General features: G+C 39.7%; 1 protein-coding gene across 1 annotated transcript in view; it reads right to left on the reverse strand.

Annotated features, from left to right (window-relative positions):
* lrfn5a (leucine rich repeat and fibronectin type III domain containing 5a) overlaps nt 1-13,223 on the reverse strand; it is a 123,342-nt gene that overhangs the window by 52,483 nt on the left and 57,636 nt on the right. The window contains exon 2 of the mRNA XM_085142436.1: nt 9,145-9,258. The gene's annotated coding sequence lies outside the window, so the exon portion shown is untranslated. The remainder of the gene's footprint in view (nt 1-9,144; nt 9,259-13,223) is intronic.

The following is a 13,223-nucleotide window of genomic DNA, read 5'->3' on the forward strand; positions in this document are numbered from 1 at the left end:
AAATCCCCACTTTGGATTTAAAGACCTTTTTGCTGTCAGGGAAAAATTGCTAACCACCATGCTGGCCCTGCATGACCCCACACACCAATAACAGAGGCTACGTTCACACTGCAGGTCTTAATGCCCAATTCCGATTTTTTGATCAAATCCGATTTTTTTGTCTGCTCGTTCACACTACAAATAAAATGCGACAGCAAACGCGCTCTAGCGTGAACGCTCAAAGCGGCCCGCATGCGCAAAAGAAGACGTCACACACAACGCGCTCTGTTTAGACCCAGAGCAAACAGTATTGTTTGACCGATGGACCTTAATATAAAGACTTCGGACTTCACGTTTCCCAAGTTTTGCTTTAAGTTATTTTGTTATTTACATAATAATGAATAAATAACCTAATAATGATCCTTATTGCTGTTTTAGAGGAGCGGTGCTTCAAAAGATAGTTGCAGATTTCTGTCAGAATCTGCAGATTATACAGTACAAATAAAATGTTCACGTTTCTCCAACGTTGTCTTTCCAACAGTTTCACCGGATGGCCAGGAAGCGTTCGCGATGTCTTCTCCGGCGCTGATAATTGGCGTCTGTCTTGTGTCAGTGATGTAAAAGACGGATTTAATGCGACTTGACCGTTCACACAGCAGTCGCTTTCTAAAACATCAGATATGTATCGAATTCAGTACCACATACGAAAGTGACCCAGATCGGATTTGAAAATATCGTATTTGTGCCGTTCACACTGTCACACCATGATCGGATATGGGTCGCATAGGGTCAAAAAAATCGGATTTGATGTGCTTTCGCCTGCAGTGTGAACGTCCACACCTCTAACGTGTAGATTAACCAGTGTTGGTCAAGTTACTTGAAAATAATAATTAGTTACTAATTACTGATTACTTCTGAAGGAAGGTAATCCCATTACTTTACTGCTTACTTATTTTCAAAACTAATTAGTTACTTTATTACTTAGTTCCTTTTAAAAACATGATGCACAACCTGAATACGTAATAAAGCAACAGACCTTTTAGCCCAATTCTGTTTTTTCTGCATAATCCAAAAATATGTAAAAGTGAATCAAATGGAAAAGTCTCGTTTAAAAAAAAATGTTTTATTAGTTTTAATCTTTTAATTTTATGCACATTGCATCGAGCAAAAATTATATTATATGCAATATTACTGACTTGACGGAAAGTGTTTAACATTTAAACCTATTTTCTGCATATTCCAGCATATAAAATAAAATAATTTTTAGTTTTTACACTCACTCTTTCAAATAGATGCAAGTAAAACACAGCAAAAAATGAATAAAATGAAAGATTCAGCAGCACTAAGCCCTGTCTCTCTTAAATCTCTTTTCATCTGTTTAGCAGGAGTGGGGCAGGTGGAGGTTTGCCCGGTGCTGCAGCAGTCATGTCAGTGTGGGGATCCGGGGGTTTCTCTGTGAATTTCACATTCCTGTGGGGCGTGCTAGGTGCTTGCTCATATTTGAAATTTATTTTTTCACTGTAGAAAGAAATTTTCTTCCCACATAGAGTGTACAGCGGACGCTAATGTTCTTGTCACTTCTTTACTGAATCAAACTCAAATGTCAGTATTTCCACTTTTTAAATGCTGCATGGTCGTACTCTCTCCTGCACTCCATATTATCCATTGTTGATCATACGTCATTGTCATGAGTAGGGATGGGTACCGGTGTCCGGTGCCATGATGGCACCGGTTCTGACATAAACGGTAGTAACCAGACGGAAAAGCAGCGCACATTTCGGTGCTTTTTTTTTCCTAAGCTGTGATACACTTTAGATTCTAGCCAATCATTTTACGTTTCCGAGGATAGTAGGCGGGTCCAGGTGCGTACGTTCTTTTAGAGCAGCGCTACAGATTAAAATGCCCAAGGCGAAGCGGTCAAAAGTCTGGCTGTACTTCACAGCAAAATATGCAAACTCAGCAGCCTGCAACAAGTGCTTTAAGCTGATACTGTGACACTGTCAAAGGAGGTAACACCTCGAATCCGATGAAACACCTGGCGACGCATAGCGGGTTTTTTTTAAAGCTGAGAAATGCGCCGTATTTGATAGCTTGCTGCGAGACCTCACACCGTGCACATCTACTGCGGGTGTGGTGCCTGTTATCGGACCCGGAGCCCTGCTAGTGTAGCAGAAATGATGACGCATGATGATGCAGCAGCAGCCGTTCTTCTCTGCGTGAGTAGCTTCATGTTCATGTGTAATTTACGTTGAGTAGGCTAACCACATTATTAAATGAATGCATGTAAGGTGAACTAGCAAACACTGTCATAGTTACATGCGGCTGTCTTCTTGTTTGGTGGCAGATACTCCCTTCACCCTGGCCAAAAAGGCTAAAATGACCAAAGAAAAAGTGGAAAACAGCTAAACATGAGAGGTTTTTGGACAAAGTTTGTGTTTTTTCCATTGATTAAGCACTGCTTCCAGCTAAGAGTGATACCATATATGCCCCACAGCTGCAGTAAAGGCTAACGTTGTTATCTTTTTACAAAAAAACAGCTAAACATGAGAGGTTTTTGGACCAATTTTGTGTTCTCCATTCTTTAAGCACCGGTTTGAGCACCGTTTAAGCACCGGCACCGTTTCAAAAGTACCGGTTTGGCACCGGTATCGGATAAAACCTAAACGATACCCATCCCTAGTCATGAGGCACTTTTACAAACAAAATCCCGGTTTAGTAATGCAGCGTGCTTATGGGAAAGCAACAGTAATCTATTTACTTTTTTGCAATAGTAATCCGTTACTTTACTCATCACTTGATAAAAAGTAATCGGACTACAGACGTTACGTGTAACGCGTTACTGCCCATCTCCGAGATTAACTTATACATTTTTATAGTTATTTTTACTTTGTAAAAAATAACCAGGATGAGGACCAGTGTCTGTCCCTAACCTCACTGTCTCTGCCCATCGTTGTCATCCATCATTGGTTCCTAGCCAGCCTGTGGGCTTTCCGTTTAAAATAAATAAGTATGGCTACCCTCACGTCTAGTTTCACATATTCCATTTCCTGCTTCTGCCTACGGTGAACAAGAACAACAGAGAGACAGAGACTTTTAGAAAAGAAGTCAGAAATAATAGGAGCGTGTGCGATGTGACGAGGTAGCAACAGAGACAGGAATTCACTTCCTGTACGAAAGATAACAAATCCTGAGAGGCATTCTTTGTGAAGAACGGCATTTCTAAATCTCATAAACAAAAAGAAATGGCCTTAATAAAGCAGATACAAAGAGGAAATGAGAAGCTTTTTCTGTTTGATATACATCCTTTAATCTTCGGTATGCAGCCAAACAAACATGTTCCACTTTTAAACATCCAGAATCACTCCCAAATTAACTCAGTGAACAATATAGGCAGCGTGACTGCTGACACCTGTCGTGGCAGCTTTATCTTCTTTACGCTTCAAAAAATAAACCCTCTAACATCCAAGTTTCACCTTCCATCGTCCATAAAGAAGCTTTAAGGTGATTAAAGTCATCTTATTCCACATAGTCTAACAGTAAGTGCCCGTTCCAGTCCTTCATTACATCCATATGATTTATTTTTTTGTTTTTTTAATATAGAGATAGCCTTTTTCTTTTGATAACTGATTCATTTAGAACAAAGTACACACTTTAACATGTGTTACAGCTGAGATTTCTTTGGTTTTGTTTTCAATTTGCTTGTGTACCTTCAATAAATCATTCCCTTGGTTGGCTATAATGGACATATTCACAAGCCTTTACTGCTTTACGATGTATTGGGAAGATAAATCTTTCCCGTTGTAAAGCTGCATGCACAGTGAAAAGGATTTGTTTGTCATGAAGCTGCCTGCTGGTCGCTGTGGACATGCCTTGCTCGTGTCACCTGGGTGACCCTCTAAAGCATTTACTAGCAGGTCATATGTCAAACGCATTCTTCACTCTCATTGGTAGTCTCTTCAGTCGCTTGCCAGAAAGCTTATCAGGGGTCCGAGTGGCAATTTACTGATCTGTCATTTGACTAGCTGGCAGAATTGGTAGTCTGGTTGTTTGCAGTAACAGGATGGTGGGTGAACAGGTCAACCGAGTCAAAAATTAAACTGTTTTAACCCAACCTTGATCAGATCCTTATTTTAGACACAGAAAATTACACAGAAACCAGTTTGGAAGTATTCAGCATGACTAACAACTGCACGCAAAACAAAAAGAGAGAGAAATAGGGATTTGTAAACATGACTAATTACCTTAGAGTGTGCGTCCTATGTACCTGCGTCTCCTCTCATGTGTGAATTATACTCCTCCTGTTGTTTTTTTCCTCTTTTATCTCTTCTCCCTGTCCTCTCCCTTTTCCTCCTCACACCTATTATCCCACAGGACCAGAGGCAAGGAAGGAATAGGTTAGTTGGGTGACCCAGACTATGCCTGGCCCTCGGCTGTTCTCGGCTGCCAAATGTCCCACTGGGATGAGGGCAGTCCTTCTACTCTCTACTAGAGAGAAGACACATGCTAAAAGGCCATAACACAGAAAGGTAAGGAGGAGGTTAACAGAAAGAATGCAGTATGATTACACAAAAAGAAAGTGAGGGAAAAATGGAAACGTGTGATGAAGACTTGAAATGTCAAATGAGAGAAGGAAAAAAGTAAAAGAAAAAAGTAAAAGCTTAACATTAAGAGAGCAGAAAGATGTCCATTACAGAAAAAACAACTGAGTGGGAGAAACGAGAACATGTGACTAAAAGTGTACCTTACGGGAACATCATTGAAGAAGGTGATGCAAAGGTGAAACCCATCTATCCTTCCAACCTGTCACTTCATTCAGAGCTTCTTATACTTCAGTCCTATATTCATTCCCCACTTTATTCCTCCTTCCTCCCCATCCCTCCATCAAGCCAGGTCTCCATTCATCAAAGTGAGCAGGGGACAGGCAGACTCGACTTTGACTTTGATCTGTTTTGCTAAGAAGTCGAGGGCTTCAGTGCAAATGGATACACACACACACACACACACACACACACACAAGGGCGATCCATCTCTAAGGAAAGCATTCGTTCAAAGTCGCTCACAAGAGTCTGCACGGTTGCAGGTTGAATTCCCCAGCTGGCATACAGGCCTCTGAGTGAACTCTAAAGATCTGAAACGTGTCGCACTTTGTTCATTAAGAAGATAAAACAAACACAGGCTGCTGTTTGATCTCTCATCTCATACTAGTTCTATGCACCTCTCTCACTCTTTTCCCCCAAAAGCCCTGAGAAAATAAAAAAAAGGTCAATAAATAAATACATAAAATCACCACAATTTATTCTCTTGGTTTATCTGCACATTCACAGGAGTTAACGACTGACACAAGCTGAGGAAGAAGACAAGTCGGGTGAAACGAAACGCACAAGCTGGTGAAAGTACTGTAATGTTCTTTATTTCTGTATAGGAGTGGCTCTATAGTGCAGTGGATTTCACATTTGCCTATAAAGAAAAAAGATGGTTTGACTGTTTCCTGGTTTGATTCCAGGAGGAGACACAAATCCTTTGAGGAATATGATAGGTAGGGCATTTAGCATCAAAATCTGACAAATCAAACATGTGATGCTACAGAACCCGCCGTGGTGATCTGTTGTGAATAGCTGAAAGTACAGGGCTGTAAAAAGCTATTTGACCCCTTTTTGCTGTGCTACTCTTTGCATATTTTTAATACTTAAATGCTTCAGATCATCACACAAATTTTAATATCAGACAAAGATAACATGGTTAAATACAAAATGCATTTTTTAAACGATGATTTCATTTATTAAGGGGTGGGGGGCATCCAAACGATCCTTGCTGCTATGTGGAAAAGTAATTTTCATCTAAAACTAATAACAAGTTTCTCTGATATTATAATCAACATTGTTTCCAAGACAGATCCTTCTGCAGAAATCTGCACCAGTAAGTGTACGTGTGCGAATGATCCATGTGCAAGAACCAAATTCGTTGTTGTTATGAAGTCAAATTCATATTTTTAGGCGCGTATGTTAAGTTTGTATGTTCAGTCTGTTCAGGTTCTGTCAAATTTGCAGGCGATCACAAAGGGTAATACCATGATTTGCACTGTAGTGCCTGCATTACTGGAAACTACAGCACTTTTAAATACCTCCTGGCTACACCGGAATAAACAACCATTATCATATAATTCAATAAAATGCCAAGCTTATAGAATTATTATAATTAATGTTTAGAGCAATGCAGTTAATTCTTGTGTCACAACATGAAATTACTGATTCATTAATTTTACAGTTTACTCTAAGAATGGTGGTTAACCTGTGAAAATAGCTACACCACAGTATACACATGGGGACACCATTAAGGCTGCAAGTACTTTTCATCGTTGAATTATGTGCTTAATTTCACAATTTATCTATGTAGTGTTATTTTTGGGGACATTTAAATCAAATTTCCTTTAAAGATTAGTCAACAATCAATGTAATGTCTCAAATCCAATGAGACTACAAACTCATAACCCCAAACTCCCCCCCACCCTTTTTGTTTTGTCTCCTCGCTGTAATTTTTCCTGCCTCCTGTACAGCTGAGTTCAGCAGTCAGCCACGCCCTAGAGGGACACATTGAGGTTATAAGTGTAGATCTAACAACTAACTGAAGAGAGGAAAGGAAAAGCAGGCCAGGGGAAAGTGAGCCATAGAGAGAGCGAGGGCACTGGGGAGAGGGAATCAACAACAAAGTCTCTGATGTTAAGGAGGTTGGAGGTTGATTTCTGACATAAAAAAACTAATATGAAGATGAAGCTACTACACCTCAGCCTGAAAACATTATGAGGGAGATAAGTGATAAAGAAGAAAACAGATGGAAATAAAATAAGTGAGGACTTATTAATTAAAAAGAAGAACAATCATGAAACTTATTAAGTGCAGTGGGGCTACTCATTTCTGTAGTATAGCATTGTTTTTACTTGTTTCCACTCCAGGGCCAAACTCATCCCCAAGGCAAACTCAAAGGCAATGAGATAACAGCTTCCTGATATTCACCACAAAAATGCCAAAAGGCTTAGCTGCTTTTCACTGAATCTACATTTCAAATACAAGCAAGGGCATCGGATTCATTAAAAAAGTGTGTAGATGGTCCCTGCATAATACGCTGTGCCCACAAGTCAAATGCCTGATCTTGTTTTTATAAACAGGAGCTTAACGAGCTTAGCCACCACACTCTGTGCATATTGGTTGTGATGGCTGGTAATCTCTTCTTAATGAGGACAAAATAACCTGAAATAAGGTAGCGAATGCTTCAAATGTGTTGACATGACAAATGGGGACTGTTGGGACAAAGGTACCTTGGCCCCCGTACTTCTTGTATCGTTGACGATCAAACTGAGCTAACGTGGCATCCAAGTGACCCACCAAAACATGGTGGTTGACCCAGATCTCACCAGCTTTTCTTTCCTATTGTAACTCAAAGCCTGGTGTCTGCTAACGGAAATGAGACTGGCCTGCCTCCCACTAAGCCTCTGTTGTAGCCAGTGGCGGTCCTAGCCTGCTTGGCGCCCTGGGCAAACACTCCTTCTGTCTGTACAGAAGCACGTTCAGTGAGAGAATGAGATTACCAACACAGGAAACCATCTCCTTGTACAACTGCTCCATCTAACACAATAGTTACACCCTTTTTACACACGCGCTTTTCTACTCTGGAATATGCTCGTCAATTTTCTTGATATTTATTTATAATCACCTCAGTTAATCCTTGATATTTATAACTGACTGATCTGCATATATTCGTGCTATTTCTTAAAAAATCTGTAACATACTGTATTGTTTGGAGTTTAGTCTGTTACTGTTACTATTTTTTACCATTTCTTCTTGGCGCAACTGTAACGCACATAATTTCCTTAGGGATTAATAAAGTATTCTGATTCTGATTGTTTCAGGATGACCTGCCATTATCTAATGACACATCTGCTTACCTGCATCTTTTGCTCGTTTCTCCTCCTCTTCTTTTCTCTTTTTTCTAAACTGAGCACCTGATGGCTTAGAACTTTTCTTGTCCATCTTCCATTGGTTTTAATTTGGACTCCAGTATGAACACAAATCCCCCAACCCGAGGATCACCACAACATAACCTCATAGACCGACACCTTAGTTCACAGATTCACTTTGTCTAAGGTGTATTTCTGGGATTTCACACAACCCATGATTCATATCATGAATACATAATGGGCTTGGATTTACAACATTATAAATGAAATGTGCTCTATTTGGAAGCAGCAGGCCCCCTCCACATTCAACAGGTTGTGTGTGAATTTTCATCAAACTGTAAATTGTAAATTTTAAATTGTTATTGATCCCTTTACCCCGAGTCCTAAAGTGTATATTTATTTTCTTACTCTTCTTATATTTATTGTTTGTTTACTTGCACTGCTGTAACTGGAGCCTCGTCGTCTCGTCTCTCTATATACTGGACTGTATGTAGCGGAGATGACAATAAAGTTTACTTTGACTTCAGCAGCGAGCAGGCGCACCGAGGGCTCTCGCGCTCAATTTTCATGTATAGAATTTCGATAAAAACATCGGTGCAAATGATATGTCTGTATCATGATGTCTGGTGTTTTCGTGTTTGTTGGTTTGTTTTTATTTTCTTTTATTTTGCAAGTTGGTTATTAGATGCTGCTCCAGCCAGTGAATCCCCGCCACCCTGCCCTCTCCTCCCAAGCAGCAGGCGCACCTCGCAAACGGAGGGCGCCCTTACTCCCAGCAAATGGGCAATTTTTTTTCTGCCGATGCCTGTGATGCCGCCCTGGGCAACCGCCCATGTCGCCCGTATCAAAAAGCGCTACTGGTTGTAGCAAACAAAACTAAGAGGATTTTTGTTCCCATTCTAAAATTAAATTTTTGGGGAATTTTACTTTTTGCTGACACGTGAAATATTTATACAGGATAACAGGATATATTAACCATACAAAGGACATTTTTTTAAATCAACTAATGCTGTCGGCACAGCATTTTCCTATAAAACTGTTCCTGTACATCTGATAAAATTTTGGCAAGACAACTTTTCTTTTTGTTCGGGCTTTACGATAGGCCAAATTACTGGCCTTTTAGTTTATATGAGAATGCCAGCAATTTCAAGCTCATGGCAGGAAAAAAACATAAAATGTATTTTTTTTTTTTAAATTACAAAAATACTTCTTACCTTTAGAGATGTAAATGCTGATGTCACGCCGCAGGATTCACATGTTACCACGGCTACAGCTACAGCATCATGGATGAAGGTACAGGTCCAAAATTTTCTCCTGGGTTTTTCTCACTATAGAGGTAAAAAAAAAAAAGACATCATTACTGAACTTGAAAAATAGTGACTATAAACAGAATTGAGGGTTTCCATGCCATATTTTGCCTTTAAGATCTTTAGTGGCTTTTTTAAGTGTTTTGGCCTACAGTGTAGCTGTGGTGTGCAGAGTTCCACACCAATGATTGGCTTCCAAAACAGTCTAATTTTATATAAATTGCTTGGCTGGCCTTTAACTGCGAACTAAAGAGCTGCAATTGTGCACCACTGAACCAGGAGGAAGTGTGCTAAGGTGAGTGCCCGTGTCGCATAGACTGATCCTACCACACAGGAAATGTGCTCTCATACGCTGCTGTGACTGGATATCAATGACTTGAACAACCCAGACCATTGATCCAGAGATATATCTCTCTCTCTCCCTTCCTTCCTTGCTTGCTTGCTTTATCTCCTCCCAGTTTCTCTTTAAATTCCTCTCCTCCGTCTTTTATCCTGCTTTTCCATATGGATTTTTTTCCTTTTTTGCCCCTTGCTTCACTCCTTTCCTCTAGCCTCCCCCTCCCTCTGTGGCTCTTGCTTTTCAGCTTTCCTCCTTCAAAGGACAGAGGACACAGCTGAAACAAAGGCTGCCTGTATACCAGCTGAGCCAGCAGGATGGAGGGAAGGAGGGAAGGATGGAAGGATGAAGGGATGAAAGTGAGGCAAGCAGGAAAGAATGAGGGCAAAGAGTAAGGTGGAAGAAGGTGGAAGGGAGGGGTGTAGGACAGGGCTAAGAAAACGAAGGCACAAGTGTGTGTGTGTGTGTGTGTGTGTTGGGGGAGGGGTGCAGGCTGTGCCAAGAGACAGAGTGATGAAGCAGGGATGGAGGTTTAAAAAAAAGGGGGGAAAAAGGTATGTGAAAGAGAAAAGATGAAGGATAGGCGAAGACAGAGACTGATGGAGAGAGATTGCTCTCACATCAAAAGTGTGTATCAGTCTGTATCAGCAGGATCTCTCTCACACACACAAACACACTCACACACAAATCTGCCACAAAAAGCGCAAACACATGTACTTCATTTTATCTACCTTTCCCAAATCAACCCATTGGATTGCTATCACAGGTTTCAACACAATTTATTTATTTATCATTGTTGTCTCATTGACATAAATGTTTACCGTACAGATACACTGTAGACAGATATATATTTTTGTATTCACAGTTCTTAAGATGACCTTGGAAAGGAAAAGAAAACTTCTGTAGAGAGATAAAGTCTCTTTGTCAGCAAATCTGCAACTGGCAACAAAAGTGATTGACTTGTGTTAACATGCACAATCACACCCTCCAATGCATGCAAGGCAATGAGCCCTATCTATTGGGCTCATGGGGAAGGAAAAAAACGCATGTTTTAGTAAGCACACAGTATCATCTATCGCTGATCCTTTTTTTATACTGTATGTTTTGTTGCTGAATAAAACAAATTACTGAATGATTGATTCAGTGTGTTACTCATCGTCTGTTTCCTCCCCGAAATATTCATTTATTAATCAACTTCTGAATTCTGCTACCCTGAAAATGACCCTGAGGGAGGCACAACTACGAATACAGAGTAGAAAGTGTTCCAATTAATTTGCTTGTGCAGCAGAACCTCGTCCAAGGCTCTTATGTAACCTCATACTAAACTTATTAGCGCAGCTACTTACAGACACAAACAGACAAATAAAAGTCATCTATGGAGTCAGGACTTTCTCACCTTACTTTAACCCTTTCCTTGCTGACCGTCCCAGTCCCCAGCCAATTTAATAGAGGTGGGAATCACCATACATCCCACGATACGATATTATCACGATACTTAACGCACGATACAATATTATTGCAATTTTTTAAAATATTTTGCAATATTCAGATTCTGTACATAAAGGTAAACTTTATCAATATTCATTTTATCTAATATCAAAGTCTCACACTCAGTCTTTCTCTCATTTCAGTTTTATTGTTGACAAACTGAACGGTTTGTATTACAGTCTAGTCCAACTTAACTGAACAACCATCTGGTACAATTATAGCTATTCTGAACTATGCAGTTTATGAAAACTATGCAGCCCCTTCAGCAACTGAAGAATTTGAAAGTAAATTAAAACAAAATATAATTTTACATTAAATAAAAAAGTTTTAAACTTAATTAAAATAAAACATGTCTTAAATTAAAATAAGTAAACTGTCATGTTTATTGCTGCCAACAAAAAGTTAAACACATTTGGACAGTGAAGGAATGTCAGGATTCTTGCTCAGAAAAAGGATCAACATGCTCTGAAGTCAGAGCACAAAAACCTTTTTTGTAACAAAATATCGATTTCTGCTGTCCCTGTATTGATACATTATTAGCAAACAAAATATCACGATACTACACAGAATCGATTTTTTCCCCCACCCCTATAATTTAACAGAGAATAATTTAACCCCACTCATGATTATAAACCTGTTATTAAGATTTGATTTACAGTTTCAAATGGGTGCAGTTTAAAATTTAAAGTGTAAATAGTGATCGGTACCAAATTCTGCAAAAAAAACAAAACAAAAAAACCAAACAAACAAAAAAAAGGTTCCTTCAAAAGGATAGTTTGATATGCAGTTGCGACTAACTTCAAAATTCTCTCACTCACCTTTAAAAATTCCAGTGAACAGCATTATACAAACTGTGAATCAATACATTTACTTTAAATTCCAAGCTTGACAAGACAACCAGTCCAGCTCATTGAGCCTGCATCCTGGTGAGACTACATTAACTCCACCTTAGTCTGGAGTTTGCATGGGTGCATTTATCTTTAATGAGGCCTGGATACCCAGGGTGAAGTGCCATAGCAACTTTGTTCAACATGGGTTCCCCATGATGTTGAAAGCTTTGAATGATCCCAAGGTGAAAAGAAGAATTCCAATTTGTCAAGAGAAAAAGGGATCCTAAAAATATTTGCTTTAAATCATTCAATATCTTATGTAACTCCAAACCAGGAAATGCCATAACTAGGCTGAACAGCCACAGGATGTCTTCGGAGTTACAGTTTGTTTATTCTGTATTTTAGAGTTCACAGTATGGGCAGCATAGTGAGATACCACAGACATCAAAGATTTCTTGTAGTCAAAGCCAGGAGGTGTGTACCAGCAAATCACTGCAATATGATGTCATGATGTCGTTCACAGTGGAAAAAATGTTAGAAAACGTCTTTATGGTTTCATAGTTGACAACCGCACAGCTTTAAGTATTCATTTGCATATTAGTTTACTTGATTCAGACGTACATCTTTTAATTACCAGCATGACTCTCATAATTAGATCTTGTTCGTTAAACAATATTATTTCCTGTTATGTTCTGAAATGGGACCGATGATGTTATTTTTCCAACTCCCTTTCTACTAGAGTAGCTTTGCATGATTCGCAGTTCAAAATTCTTCTTTTGTGCTTTACATCGGTCCTTGGTGCAGCCCCTCAGTTCATCCACTATCTTAAAGAAGTTTTAGTTCCTTTCCTAGCCTGCCTTCAAGCAGCTGATTGTTGCAAACAAAAGGTTTGAACAGCTGGATTTCTTTGCCTACAAGTAGAAAACATAAAGACTGGGCCTCCAAATGTTGATTCTGTTCATCTGGACGTAGCGTTTTCCGGGAGAAACGTTTCATCACTCATCCAAGTGACTTCTTCAGTCTCAGCTGACTGCAGGTTTCTCCAACTTTATAAACAGTACATTTGCATAATGACTGAAACCAGCCCACTGAAGGAACAATGGGCTGGGAGGTCAGTTCCTTAATCATAATTATGCAAATTCTCATGACCATTGATCAACAACCACTGACCAAAATCTCTGTGACCATTCACAGAGAGTTGGGGAATGGCTGCAATCACAGCATTGTAAGATGGCGAAAGATGTACCCTTAGGCCCCCTCCTCGATTCAGAGATGGTCTTTCCCTTTTCACGTAAATGGCCTCCTTGACTCCACGCTCAAACCAACATTCT

This window comes from Neolamprologus multifasciatus, chromosome 19, assembly GCF_963576455.1.
Source record: "Neolamprologus multifasciatus chromosome 19, fNeoMul1.2, whole genome shotgun sequence".
NCBI classification, from domain to species: Eukaryota; Metazoa; Chordata; class Actinopteri; order Cichliformes; family Cichlidae; genus Neolamprologus; species Neolamprologus multifasciatus.